The 15,940-nt window shown below is 36.4% G+C and overlaps 1 pseudogene; it reads left to right on the top strand.

The window, feature by feature from the left end:
• The first annotated feature begins 824 nt into the window (after window positions 1-824).
• LOC123940782 lies at window positions 825-3,771 on the top strand (annotated as a pseudogene).
• Window positions 3,772-15,940: the final 12,169 nt, after the last annotated feature.

Genomic DNA, 15,940 nt, shown 5'->3' with positions numbered 1-15,940 from the left:
TCAAGAATTTTGCCTGTTTATTTGAGAGTCAGTTACACATAGGTTTCTCCTGTTTCTTTACATCTTGTAGGTGGAGGTACTGATTGCTTTCATTTTGGACTATTTTCAAGATAGTGAACAGCCTTGGAAGTTAACAGAGGGCAAATTTATTTATTGTTCAATGAATAAAAGTAATATCTCTTTCTGAGACAAATGTTTGGCTTGCAGTGTTAAAGATTGGGATTTCTTACGCTTGAAGTTCCATAGCAGTGATACAGTGCGTGCATAACACCAACTTGGGCCTACATCCATTTTCTTTCCATGGAATTTGGAGAACAAGCAGAATCCATATGAATAGGAAGGTCATGTTGCCTGCTCACCAGTGAGTAATAAAATCCTTTGTTTCTGACCAAGGAGTCTTGTTTCTTCTGTCAGCATCCATGAATGTGTGTCTGCCTAACTTCTTCGCTTGCAAGCAGAGTAAAACTTAAATTTTTCACAATTCTTGAAACCTTGTAGGAAATGGTAGGCAACAGGGATCTTTACTGATAGAAATAAATGATCAAATTATTTTGGAATCCTGGAAAAGTTCAGAGTTAGAAAATTTGTCAGTTTTCTGGATGTAGTTCAAACCATAAAGAATTACTCTGCAGGGTGGGAGGTTGGGGGAACAGGTGGTGGGTAATGGGGAGGGCACGTTTTGCATGGAGCACTGGGTGTTGTGCAAAAAGAATGAATACTGTTACGCTGAAAAAATAAATAAAATGGAAGAAATTAAAAAATAAAAAATAAAAAAAAATAAAAAAAAAAGAATTACTCTGCAGAAGAGCATGGTGATGGTCTAGATGAGGGCCAGTGATAAGTATGTGTGGAATACCAGTGCTGATCAGTGAAATACAAATGACTTGGGAGAGGAGAAAATATATCCAAATAATTTAATAAATCCAAAGAGTGAACATAAACTCCAATTTCTACAGATCATAGAGGGCTGATTCTATTTGGGATAAGAGGCAGTGACCATGGGAATAGAAAAGAGTAAAGGATGATGTTCCAGAGGTTAAAGAGAAAATGACTGGTGAGAGTATCAGAATCCCCAGGGGCAAATTGGAGAATTGGGAACAGACCTTTGCTTTGATTATTAGAAGAAAATTAGAACTATTTCAAGAACAATTCCAGTTGGAAAGGGAGGGTGGAGGCTGAGTGGACTGCATTAAAGAAAAATGGTATCAGATGAGAGCACCAGGGTGGCTCAGTAGTTAAGCGTCTGCCTTTGGCCCAAGTCGTGATCCCAGAGTCCTGGGATTGAGCCCCACATCTGGCTCCTTGCTCACTAGGAAGCCTGGTTCTCCCTCTCCCTCTCCCTCTACTTGTGTTCCCTCTCTTGCTGCATCTCTCTCTGTCAAATAAATAAAAAAAAGCTTTAAAAAAAAAAAGAAAAAAGAAAAATGGTGTCAAATGACATTTGTTTTAAGGGGCACCTGGGTGGCTTAGCCACTTAAGTGTCCCACCCTAGGTTTTGGGTCAGGTCATGATCTCAGTAATAAGATGAAGCCATGCATTGGGCTCCATGCTCAGCAGAGAGTCTGCTTGAAGATTCTCTCCTGTCCCTCCCCCCACTTTTGCATTCTCTTTCTTTTTCTTGCTGTCTAAAATAAATAAATAAGTCTTTAAAAAATATTTATTTGAAAAGATAGATTCATGATTCATGCAAGTATGAAAGGCACAATTTTTATTTAATCCATCAATGGATCAAGGAGCCAGTAAGAAGGCGCCATTAGTTCAAAGGAAATTTCAAAGGACCACACAGGAATGCTGAAATGAATTTAAAGACAGCTGAAAAACTGGTCAATATCCACAGGACAATAGTCAAGTGCATAGCCTCCAGATATAATTTGCATTTCTATTAGTATCATATAACTTACAGAGTTATAAAATAGCTCAAAAGCAGTGCGTGATAGAGATAAACCCAGAGGATACCTTAAGAAGGACTCCTAGTAATTTTTTTCTACTTCATATTTTTTGTCATGGTTTTTCTTATGATAGGATATAAGGAAACAGTGAGAGTGAATGCAGAAAAGGATGTAGGACATTGAGACTAATTTTGCCATGTATTATACTAGGAAAGTTACAGAAATAGGAATCCAGAAAAGAATGGCTAAATAATTGTATGATCTTGAGATTTAATTCAACTTCCAGTGTGATTTCTTATCAAAAATAAGGCAGAAAGATCTGTTGTTTAGGTATGGTGCCGGTGACGAAGCTGAGAGGTAGCGGGAACCTGGGTGGGAGTCTCGCTCTGTGCTGACGGTGACCCAGGGCAGAGTGGGCTATTGAGGAGCCCAGCTCGTTGGTCATGGGAGATTGCGCCGGTGGCCGAAGCTAGTGGACGTGGCGGGTAGGGATTAACGCCGAGTGGCTGCTGCTGGAGGACGGAAATGAGGTGACTATAGGGCAAGGATTTGGTGTCACATACCAGCTGGTATCAAAAATCTGCCCTCTGATGATTTCCTGAAACCACTGTGTTTTGAAGCAGAACGTTGAGGGCCAGTGGACAATTATGGACAATAAGAGTCTGAATGGTGTTTGGCTGAACAGAGAACATCTAGAACCTTTGAAGGTCTATTCTAGCCATAAGGGAGACCACGTCCAGCTCGGAGTACCTCTGGAGAAAAAGGAGAATACAGAGTATGAATATGAAGTTACTGAAGAAGAACGGGAGAGGATGTATCCTTGTCTTGCCCCAAAGAATGACCAGATTACAGGAAAAAATAGGGTATTGAGAACTAAAAGGAAATTTACTTTGGATGAATTAGAGGGTCCTGGAACTGAAGGCCCTTCAAATTTGAAATCCAAAATAAGTAAAGTGTCTTGCAAACCTGGTCAACCAGTGAAGCCTCATGGGAAAGGTGAAGTGGCCAGTCAACCCGCTGAATATTTGGATCCTAAGTTGAAATCTCTTGAGCCAAGTGAGAAGGCCACAGAGGCTCATGTTCACCCTGGTTCTGCAAAAGTCATAGAGCTTCATCATAAGAAGCAGAAAGCCTCAAACCCTTCAGTATCTCATAGCAGATTGGAGCTGTTCAAGGTGACCATGTCCAGGATTCTGAGGCCGAAAACACAAATGCAGGAAAAACAGGTAGTTGTCCTGAAGGTGAAAAGCAAACCCAAAAGGGGAACTCAAAGAAAGTTGTGAAAATGGAGCAGGAGCTACAGGACTTACAGTCCCAGCTGTGTGCAGAGCAGGACCAGCAACAGGCCAGAGTAGAGCAGCTAGAGAAGACTTTCCAGGAAGAGGAACAGCATCTCCAGGGTTTGGAGAAGGAGCAAGGAGAAGAGGACCTGAAGCAACAGCTGGCCCAGGCTCTGCAGGAGCATCGGGCTCTAATGGAAGAACTAAATCGCAGCAAGAAGGACTTTGAAGCAATCATTCAAGCCAAGAACAAAGAATTGGAACAGACCAAGGAAGAGAAGGAGAAGGTGCAGGCACAGAAGGAGGAAGTGCTTAGCCACGTGAATGACGTGCTAGGGAATGAGCTCCAGTGTATTATTTGCTCCGAATACTTCATTGACGCTGTCACTTTGAACTGTGCCCACAGTTTCTACTCTTACTGTATCAATGAGTAGATGAAGCGGAAGGTAGAATGCCCCATTTGTCGGAAGGACATCAAGTTCAAAACCCACTCCCTGGTTCTGGATAATTGCGTTAATAAGATGGTAGATAATCTGAGCTCTGAAGTGAAAGAACAACGAATTGTCCTCATTAGGTAACGAAAAGCAAAGAGACACTCCTGAAGACGACGCTCCAGGGGCGTTTGAGACATTGCCAGGCAGTGGGAGCTTGGGATGGTCTGGAGGATTATCTGTGGCCAGGTCTTGAGCTGCTCTGAGATAGAGCATGGGATGGAGCCACGTGGGACAGAGACTGAGTTACGAAGTCCTCCTCATGAGCCTCCGTGTTGGCCAGCCGCGCTGCCACTACCGTCTGAGGCCGTTCTGGTACTCCCCATGAGGGCTGCTTCCGGGTACTTGATAGCACTTCACTGTGTGTTGAATGGGTTATGTATTTTTGTTCTGCTTTTTAAATTTATTGTTTTTGTTATCATTTGGGTACCTCAGAAGCACCTCAGTTGACATTTGTTTTAGACAGGTTGGGTGTAACTCCTATGGCTGCCCTTAAAAGCCAAGGCAGTCTCTCTTGGAGAGGATGGCCTACCTCTTTGTGAAAACAAGATGTCATTTTCTGGAAATAAAATGTAAAGCCTTGGGGCGCCTGGGTGGCTCAGTGGGTTAAAGCCTCTGCCTTCGGCTCAGGTCATGTCCCAGGTCCTGGGATCAAACCCCACATTGGGCTCTCTGCTCCTCAGGGAGCCTGCTTCCTCCTCTCTCTCTGCCTGCCTCTCTGCCTAGTTGTTATTTCTCTCTGTCAAATAAATAAAATATTAAAAAAAAAATGTAAAGCCTTAAAAAAAAAAGGCGGAAACCCACAACTATATGCTCAATTAATCTTTGACAAAGCAGAAAAGAGTGTCTAATAGGGAAAAGAATGTCTTTTTCAACAAATGGTGGTGGGAAAACTGGACAGCAATATTCAAAAGAATGAAACTGGACCACATTCTTATACCATACACATAAATAAATTCAAAATGTATTAAAGACCTAAATGTGAGAAATGAAATCATTAAAATCCTAGAGAAGAACACAGGCAGTAACTTCCTTGACATTGGCCAAGCCGCATCTTACTAGGTACCTCTCCTCAGGTAAGGGAAACAAAGCAAAAATAAACTATTGGGACTTCATCAAAAGAAAAGCCTTCTGCACAGTGAAAGAAACAATCAACAAACTAAAAGGCAACCTTTGGAATGGGAGAAGATATTTGCAAATGATGCATCTGATAAAAGGTTAGTATCCAAAATTTACAAAGAACTTCTAAAACTCAACACCCAGAAAAGGAATAATCCAATTAAAAAATGGGCAGAAGACATGAATAGACATTTTCCCTAAAGCAGACATACAGACGGCCAACAGACATATGAAAAGATGCTCAACATCACTCATCATCAGGGAAAGGCAAATCAGAACTACAATGAGATATCACCTCAAACCAGTCAGAATGGCTAAGATCAACATCACAAGAAACAACAGGTGTTGGTAAGGATATGAGGAACAAAGAACCCTCCAGCACTGTTTGTGGGAATGCAAACTGGTGCAGCCACTCTGGAAAACAGTATGGAGGTTCCTCAAAAAGTTAAAAATAGAACTACCCTACCATCTAGCAATTGCACTACAAGGCATTTGCCCAAAGAATACAGACATACTAATTCAAGGGGATACACACACCCCAGTGTTTTTAGCAGAATTATCTACAATAGCCAGAACTATCGAAACAGCCCAAGTGTCCATCAACTGATGAATGGATAAAGAATGATAGATGATAGATGGTAGATGATTGATAGATAGATAGATAGATACATACATACATACATACATACAATGGAAAATAGATACAATGGTAAATTTATTCAGCCATAAAAAAGAAAGAAATCTTGTTATTTACAGCAACATGGAGTTAGAGAGTATGATGGTAAGCCAAATAAGTTCAGTCAGAGAAAAGATAAATATCATATGATTTCACTCATTTGTGGAATTTAAGAAACAAAACAAATGAGCAAAGGTAAAAAAAAATTAAGAATGAGGGAGGCAAATCGAGAAACAGACTGTTAACTATAGACTTATCAGAGAGGAAATGGGCAGGGGAATGGGTATTAAGGAAGCACTTACTGTGATTGAGCCCCCGATGTTGTATGGAAGCACTGAATCAGTAAATTGGACACATGAAGCTAATATTACACTGATGTTAACTAACTGGAATTTAAATAAAAACTTAAAAATAATAAAGGGAATCTGGGTTCCAGTTTAGTTTTGCTCAAACTTTTCTTTTAACCCCAATAATTTCTTCTAATTTTGCAAATTAATGCTTCCTGTGAATTTTAATATAGAGAGAGCTGTTCTCTTTAAAGCAATAGTAGCTGTTCTATTTAACCTTGGGAAACCCCTCTTGGCCTCCTTTACCTGCAGAGCCCTGAGGCATTTTTCAGAATTTCTTATATAACTCTAAAGTGGGTGTAAATTCCTATTTTTATCAGATCATAACATGGACATTTCTTCCTGAACTATACATGTTCATAGAATTTGAAGATATGTTCAAAATTTAGATTTATTATATTGTTATGTTACTTCATTTTGTAACCCAACCCATGATCAGTTATATCAAGTTAACTCTAATATAGATAGGGTTGAAATATAAATTAAAATGTAATTATCATGCCTTATTAGAATTAAAATAGCAAACAATATTTCCACATGAACAAACATAAAATTAAAATGAGCCTGAAAGTATTTTGATTGTTCCATTTAGCCTTATGTTACATAAGTTCTTACCTCATAGAAAAAGTTTTATTATTATTTTTTTTGGTTGGTTGTATGTATTAGAATACATTTTTCATGTATGGTTAAATTGATATATTCTATTTTAAAATGTGATTCCTGGTATACTATATAATTTATATTTTATAAATGTAGCAGGTGGGCGCCTGGGTGGCTCAGTGGTTTAAGCCGCTGCCTTCGGTTCAGGTCATGATCTCGGGGTCCTGGGATCGAGTCCCACGTCGGGCTCTCTGCTCTGAAGGGAGCCTGCTTCCCTCTCACTCTCTCTGCCTGCCTCTCTGCCTACTTGTGATCTCTGTCAAATAAATAAATAAATAAAATCTTAAAAAATATATATATATGTATAAATGTAGCAGGTAACGGTTGAGAAAGACCATTGTAGAGTTGTTAAGAAAAAAGGGTATAAAAATATTTTAGAGATCACCTGATACTAATATAACACTGTACAGTAATTATACTGGAATTAAAAATTAATTTTAAAACAATAAAAAGATTTCAAAATGTGTTATAGAAAAGTTGGTTTCCTTTTGGATCCACTTTACTATTGTTGGAGGAAACATATAGTTATGGTCCTTTGAAATGCAAAGATAATTTAGACCTTGTTTTATTCAGGTGGCTTTATGAGGCAAATGCCTGTCATCATGTTTTAGAACCTGTCACATCCAAGAGGAAACTTCATCTTGTTTTAATCATCAGAGCTGTGGCAAAATGGGATGGCTTTGTATTTCCTACCTCTAGATGCATTTTATTGTGTTTTATACTACTATAAACTGGACTACTGTCTTTAAAAGTTAAGGTCAAAATATTTAATGCATTTTATATGTTTAATTTAGGCTATATGACAGAATATGAACATCTGATGACTTGAATAAAATTGACCTCACTTTTTTTCCCCCTTCAACTTATTGAATAAATGATTTATTCTGAGGTAATGCTAAAAAGTTGATAGCATATAAAATTTTTCAAATGTTAGTGAACTCACCACTTTTTCAAAGGACATAGAATGGAAAAGTTTTGTTTTGTTTTAAGATTTTATTTATTTATTTATTTGACAGAGAGAGAGACAAAGAGAAAGGGAACACAAGCAGGGGGAGTGGGAGAGGGAGAAGCAGGCTTCCCACCTGAGCAGAGAGCCTGATGCAGGGCTCTACCCCAGGATCCTAGTATCATGACCTAAGCAGAAGAGAGATGCTTGATGACTGAGCCACCCAGGCGCCCCAAGGAAAATTTGTTTTTACTGACCTTGACATGGTTGACTCTCGGGCTTTGGGCTTTGGTAGAGAACCTGGTTTTGATTTTTTTGACTGCCTTTTTCCTCACTTTGTAACCTTTCTCTCTCTGTTTCTTAACTTGAGGTTGCCTCTAATGCTGGATGTTAGCTTTTCTAATCATCCCCCACATGTGGTATTTTAGAAAACTCACGGCAGACAAATGGTAAGAAGTATACGTATGGTTTTCAAGAGTCTCAGGCTCTAAACCAATTTTGCAAGCCCAGAAACCCCCAGGGGTAGGAAAGGTAACAGAGGTATATGAAGAAGGTCAGGTTAAGAAACAGTGAATATAACTGACATACAAAAACCGTACGTATTTCATGTATACAACTTGATGAGTCTGGAAATACATCTGTGAAACTGTCATCACAGTCTATGCTGTAAATGTCATCCATCACCTCCAAAAATGTTCTCTTATCATCTTTACATTTTAAAAGAACATTTAACATAAGATCTACGCTCTTAGAAAAAAATCTAAGTGTATAAGACAGTATTATTAACTATAAACTCTACAAAGTGTTGTTAGAAAAGAAACAGTAGGGAGTAATCAGAACTTTGGACAAAGTAGGAATCTGTTCTTCTTGGTAGAGCACAGCGACTGGCTACTTCCTGCAAATTGGCGCCAGATCTTCTGAAAATTTTAAATGTTGGAAATTCAAACTTTTATGTAAAATCTCTTGGTTGTTAAGTGTTGGCAGCTTAGAGTTAACATCAACAGCAGCAGGGCTCTATTTCACAAGCTAAATCTCTGCACTCCAAATTCAACATATCCTAGGTCCTAGGACAGGACCCAAGACATTTCCTCAACCTTATGTTGGTCATCCTTGTAGCTCCACATTCCGAGCTCTTTTTAAACACTGGATCTCTTGATTACTACATCAGTGCAACAATAACCTGAACTTTTTCTCCCCTTTCAAAGTTAACTTCATTCACCCTGCTGCAAAAATTGTCAACAAATACTGTTCAGTCACAGCCCAGGGTTTCTTAGCCTGCAGTGGTTGCCGATTACCTTTGAGGAGGGCTGTCAGGTTGGAATCCCAAAGATCTAGCTTCTATGAATTTGAACAAATAGCAGAAATTTTCATGTGATAAGTTTTGTTTTAGAAGCTTATTGTGATGGTGAAATGGGATGATACCTGGTAAATTACCTTGTAGATAGAAAGAATTAAATCCTAGCTATAGTCCTATTCCAATTTAGTACTACAAATCAGAAGCTTTTAAATCAATGTATTATCTCTTCATTTGCTTTTTCCTGCTGGTTTTCTATTTTCCTGTAGAACAGTATAAACTTTTTGCAGCTTTATCCATGTACCTCTCCCCATGATTCTAGTTATGACTTTCTAGTATATTTCCTTGCCTACAGAATGTAGGATGACTCAATTAAAGTGCATGCTGCTTGATTTTTAACAATAATACAAGAAATAAAATTATGATTTTTGAGGTCCCTTTCCTATGAAATGGATATGGTTAGAGTCTTCATTCCAAGCTCTCTTCTATGTTGCTCTCTTACCACGAATAAATGAGATAGTTGTAGATTCATACTGGTAGATACTGCTGTCGTTCCATGCTTCCATTAAGCTTATCTGAAATTTCAAGGAACAGTTTATTAAGAATCATGTATGTTTATATTTCTGAGTATCTGTAGAACCCCGTGTAATAAATAACATTTTCTTTCCTTTCATTCCTCAAACAAGTAAACGATTTCTAATCCTTAGGAAATGGCTGTGCATTCAATTAGATATTTTAAAAATCCACATGTGCTTTTGGTACTTAAATTGAAATATTTTTAATTGTTTCTGAAAATGGAACACATGAATATAATTTTCTTTGTGTGCATGTTCTTTAGGTTGATGGTTAGCAATATTGATTTGTATTTCAGATAATATGGAAAGTATTCCTGCTGTTCATTCACACCATAGAATGTTTCTGAATGATGTTTTCATTGTCACAGCATCCTGTAAATTTCCTCATACACTCCTTATAATGCTCTATTAGTCAAACTATCTCTTTGTCCCTATATTCAAATGAACTGTAGAGGTTATTAACTTGCCCTTGGCAAATAGATTTATTTTTCTAAGATAAATGCTTTTATAAATTCAATGTGTGACAGTTTTATTACAAATTGTAAATAGAATGCCCTGCCAGATTTTTATGACAGCCATCACTAACTCATTTGGGCCCTTATTACATTTCGTGGATATATATTTTTTTTAATCACTAGCAAGTCTATTTTGAAATGTTGTAGGTTTTAAGTTTTAGTGGCAGATTCATATAATTGGCCTTTGAAATAGTAACCATGTTTTTGAAATTTGGTTATGCTATCAGACATTAAATTTAATATTTATATTTACAATATAAGTTTTATAAGTAAGTACAATATAGTTGCAATATAGTCATCTAATGTTTCATGTTTTTCCCAAATATGGAGTTTTAGCAAGTGATAGAGTTCATAAATTTACTTGTATCAAATCCCATTTTTTGTTAAGTCCCATTACATCAGTATTTTTGTTTACATGTATTACATGATAAATATGGAATTAGAATATAATATTAAAATACTTTTAACATTTTATTCAATTAACCAACATTTATTACATCATTAGTTTTTGATGTCGTGTTCAATGATTCTTAATGTTTAAGCAAATCTGTGCTTAATACCAAAAATACCCTTTACCCTATGAACTATACTCTTTATACTAAGGACAAAAGTTTACACGCTAGTTAGCTAACCTTTGGCAAATCAGCCTATCTATAACTCACATCTATACAATGACATGATGGAAATGCCCATCTCTTCAGACTGTCCTGAGGTTTAGACAAGATTATACTCATAACATTCTAAATACATGACTGAAAATCCAGCAAGGGCCTAACACATGTTACCAGTTACCATTAAGAAAATACTATAAGCTACTTGTTGGAATTCTTTTTAACAAAATGTATTGTCATCTCAGGCCATCATAACAGAATATGACTTACTGTAGCGTAATCAACAGACTTTCTCACAGTGTCAGAGGTTGAAGTCCAAGATCAAGGTGCCATTATGACTTATTTCTGGTGAGACTTCTCTTCTTGGCTTGCAGATAGCTACCCTCTCATTGTGTCCTCACATGGACTTTCCTCTTTGTACCCACATCCCTGCTGTCTCTTCTTTCTTTTATAAGAGCACCAGTCCTATTGGGGTAGGGTCCTATCCTTAGAGTCTCATCTTACCTTATTTACCTCCTTAAAAGCCCTATTTCCAAATACAGTCACATTGAGAGTTAGCGCTTCAACATGTGAATGGGGGAGCATAATTTAGTCCATAATCCAGAGTAATATTATTTATTGTAATTTTATTCTCCATTCAATTTAATAATTTTTAAAAGCATAAATGTCTCATGTACTCGCTATTCAGTTTATTTACTGATAAGGGAACCCTGCAACCCTGCATCTTCATGGTAAATTGAACTATGCACACATAGAAAGTTTTTCACACAGCGGTACTTAGACCCTTACTCCTACAGGCTATAGCGTTAATCTGTTAGTCATCTGTTGGCAGGAATTCAAATCAGAGATTTGTTTTAATATTATTTGCTTCACAGAAACACTGAAATAACTTTTATCCTATTTTCATGAGACCAGTTCTCTAACCCGAGCTACAGAGCCACTTTTATCCTATTTTCAATATGAAGCTTTACAGTGTTGACTTCTCACTTGTTAAAACTCTTTCTGCCCTTAATTTTATGACATTCACTTCATGGGTTACTTGTCCCTTCTTTATATTAGATCCGAAAGATCTAGTATAACCATATACAAACCTACATCCCCCAGTGGACTGTGAACTTTTGAAGGGATGGTCATGGTTTATCTACCTTTTTTATCACTAACACATAGTACATTTTCTAGCACATACATAAACTCAGTAAGTTATGGTTGAATGGGGAAAAAAACTAAATAAAATCAATGATTAATGAATCCGTTGAAGTAACAAGACAGTTATTTTTCAAATGTCCTAAAAGCCAATGTTTGTGGTTTTCTTACATTTTTGGAAAATCCAATGTTTCCAAGTTTTCCTGCAGTAGCAAGAACTATTTAGTTTTGCCTGTATTTAAAATGTGAAAATCAACACTGACCTAAAAGTGTTAAAATAAATAAATAAATAAGTAAATAAATACATTTATAAATTTATAAATAAATAAATAAATAAATAAATAAATAAATAAATAAAATAAGAGTGTCAGTTTCCTATATTGGAAAATTGACATAGAATATTAAGCTAACTATGATTGTCCAAATTGGAATTTCTATTGAAGGTGATCGATCTTTCATTCTCTATTCACACTGAGATTAAAAGGAAAGAAATCAGAGTCTGGGTGAAGTTAGGTGATTAAAGACGGTATTAAGGAAGTGGCAAGAAATTCTTTGTACTGGAAGCAAAAAAGGCTACTATCGGATTTTACACAATCCCCTTCCTTAGATGTGGTTAAAAAATGGAATTGACTGTCAAATTGCTGAAAGAGTTTAAGAATAGTACTTATTGAAGTCTGGATACATCCTAGGTGATTTCTCAAAGGTCATTTTCACTTCACTTGTATAAACATGGAAGTAGTGGTTCAAGGGAACCTCCGTGGCACGTAAGTGTTTCACCTCTTCTGGCTGCCAAAAAAGAAGATGTAAGACAACCCAATCTTTTCAACACACATTTATCCTCTGTCTAAAACTGAGATTCTCATCATTTTTTTTTCCATTACCACCAATAAAATAGACCCTGCTCAGAAGCATGACACATTTCCATAGATAACTCCAGTTTGTATGCAACAGCAAAGATAGATTGTATCTTCCAGTGTTGTACATTTTCCCGTACTTTAGTTGAGAGAACAGGAGCTCACAAGAGCCTGTGGTGTAAGGAGATGGCATCACACTGTGAATGAGACTGGTATCCTAGATGATGACTTCTTTCTCCCCCTCCCCCAGTTTCTTTTTAAGAGTTTCTAGTGATAGGTGTGGATACAGTTTAGGTTTTGTATTTTCTTCAGAATGTTACTGGAGCACTTTTGTACATAGTAAGCACTTGGCACATAATAAATGTTGAATAAATAAGTTAAATAATGAATATATTATGCTAGATATGTTCTTTAAAAATATGGAAAGAAGAAAAGAAGGAAGGACAGAGGGAGAGAGAGAGGAGGAATAAAAATAGCATTAATTTCCCTACTAGCTTATAATTAGTGTGGAATAGTTTAAAGAAAAAACACTCAGAGTACAGAAACTTGGATACTTATACCAGGTAGGCTTCCTGAAAGGTTGGAGACCTTAGCCACTCAGTTGTCTGTATAGCCAAGAGTGTCAGTTTCAGTAATTATGGAAGAGAGATCATAGCAACTACTCTGCCTACATACAGTAGTTTTTATTATGCTGAACTGAGGATGTACTTTGAAACACCAGGTGGATTCTCTACTTCTAGAAAGACTTAGGAATTTTTTTTTATTATTATTAAACTCTTGAATAGCCACTGCTACTGGTAGGTGGCTTATCAGAGTAATTATTTAAAGGAAGCTTACTTATGTTTGTATCAATACGGAAGTGAACCAATTATTTGAGTGCAAAAAAAAAAAAAAAAAGAAACAACAAACAAACAAACAAAACCCTGAATAGGGCAATACTTTCTAAATTATGTTTTTTTTTAACTCCAAGAGTTGTTACCTAAAACAAGATTTAACTCATTAACTGATTATGTATTTGATTTTTAACCATCACTCCTTGGTAAGTTCTACCGCATAAGAACATACGTACTAAGAGGACTGAAAGAGTAAGAGTCAACCAAAACCAGGGAGCGTATGTGATTCCTGAAAGTGATCTCCTTCTTTCTGGTAGGGATCTAGTCTCCATGGCCGATTACACCTGTTTAAAGCCAAAGCATCTAGTAAATTTAAGTGGATTAAGTATCTGTCACTATAGAACTCATACAACCTAATCAATGAAATCAATGAATAGATTGATTTATATTTCCTGATATGGGCAGAACCTCCAATCCCCTCTCTACAATCTGTTCAATAAGGCTCTGTATCTGTGCATAATGCATGTGTTAAAATGCTTCACCTCCTTAGTGCACTGGACAGCACACACACAATACACGTTCTCCCCTTTGCCCCCTTTCCTTTTCACTGTCATTTCTTCATTTCTTCCACCCCACCTCTCTCCTAGACCCTTTATTCCACTGAGATGAGCTACCCAATCTTTGTACTTAATAATAAAATCAGACTCAATAAATAATGGCCCTTAAAATATTTCTGAAGTGACTAATTTTCTTGTTTCCAAAGAGAAAAAAACCTATCTGGATTTTTTTTTTTAAAGATTTTATTTATTTATTTGACAGAGAGAGAGAGAGATCACAAGTAGGCAGAGAGGCAGGTAGAGAGACAGGAGGAAATAGGCTCCCTGCTGAGCAGAGAGCCCCATGCGGGGCTGGATCCCAGGACCCTGAGATCATGACCTGAGCTGAAGGCAGAGGCTTAACCCACTGAACCACCCAGGCGCCCCTGGATTTTTTTTTTTTAATTCTGCCATTTCAGTTGTCTCTTTTTCTGATATGTGTCATTTAAAATTAAAATGTGCAGAAAAAATTAAATTAAATTAAAATGTGTTCCTTACATCCAAATTCCTAATAATTTTGTTGAGCTTTAAAAAAATCTACAAAGCTATATAAATATAATTTTTTTTCAATGTAAAACATCAAAGTAAGGTATTTATTATAATGCCTGAGGAGAATGGTATCTCTCAGGGACAAAGATTTTTAAGTTAAACAGTTTGTATTCTGATGTTCAGATAAAGTAGCGCTTATCAAACCTATGACCCCCTGGCATAATCTCTTTACTTTTTTATGCCCTGATAGAACCATCTCTTTACCTCAGCTCAGTAGCCCATATAATAAATGTGAAAGAAGAAGAGGTAAAGTCATGGACCATGAGAGGTTATTAAAACCAAGTAATTAAAAAAATATATTGTTCTGTTTTGAAACTCGACTGAAAAACAAAACAGAGTAAGTATTAGAGCTCCCTGCTAATCAGAGCATACCCCTTACGGAGGGACTCAATACAATTCTGACATGTCAGCAAGGTAGCAACAGGGAGACATAATGGTTTTTTTTTCTGGCTGCTGTGCATAGAATAAACGAGACACTGTTTCTCAGCAGTAGGTCATTTTATTTGTATTTTTAGCAGTAATATGCATAGGTAATTTTTTCTTGGACTTTACCTTAATAATAAAAATGAAAGAATTTTCAAAAGTAGGTCTGAAAATAAGGGGCATATTTTCTTATACTTCCAGAATTGCAACTTTTTAAAGAAGTTTGACTATCTGTTGTACATTTGTCCCTAAGCTATCTTGTAGTTTTAGTGTGTGATTTGCTGTGAAATGGAGGTTATTACTCAATCTGTCCTAGAACAAGCACTCTAACTTTAAAGTAATGTATCAATATTATTTAGACATCTATCAGGAGAGGAATTGTTTTGTCTAGTTAGTTTATATGAGTTCAGTAAATGTAATATATGAAGTCCTGTGTCATTGGAACTTAAAAAATAATTATAGCATATACCCTTCTCTTTGTATATATGACTGGGTTATTGAATATAATAAATAATAATAAATGCCCTAACTCACTGCATTTTAATTGCACAATAATAAATGAAGCAACAATAATTGTACTAATTGAGCAAATACTACGTGTACTTTTCCATGCCAAGTGTTATAGTTATGATGATATGAGGTGAAGTCAAATATTGCTACCATCTTGCAGATGAGTAATATGAGAGTTTGCAAACCTACAGTTACAATTACAGTAAGTGATGGAGCCAGAAGTCAAGGCCAGGTCAGTTTCAGTTCAGGAATTGTATTTCTAATGACTAATACACTTTTATGTGATTTTTTTTTTACCCAGAAAAATACAGAAACACATTTACAGTCCTTAATCTGTTTTACATGTACTTCCTGACTGTTGATTGTTTCTAGTCATTTTATGTTCACCAAAAAAAGGATCAGAATGTCAAGTTATTTGAACGCTCTGGTTTTTTCCTATGCATAATTTCTTTGAAACTAAATTCAGTTTTTCTAGGAAAGTTTCTATATAATACCAGAAATATTATTCGACAACTACAAAGCTCAATCAATGAAGTTATTTGACTCCATAGAGAATGTTTTCTAGAATTTAAAGTGAGGAACAAAAGAAAACAATATGAATTTTTTGGTAGCATGACTGTTGAAGAGAT

This window comes from Meles meles, chromosome 4 (assembly GCF_922984935.1).
Source record: "Meles meles chromosome 4, mMelMel3.1 paternal haplotype, whole genome shotgun sequence".
NCBI lineage: Eukaryota > Metazoa > Chordata > Mammalia > Carnivora > Mustelidae > Meles > Meles meles.
This window is presented reverse-complemented; position numbering and strand designations above follow the sequence as displayed.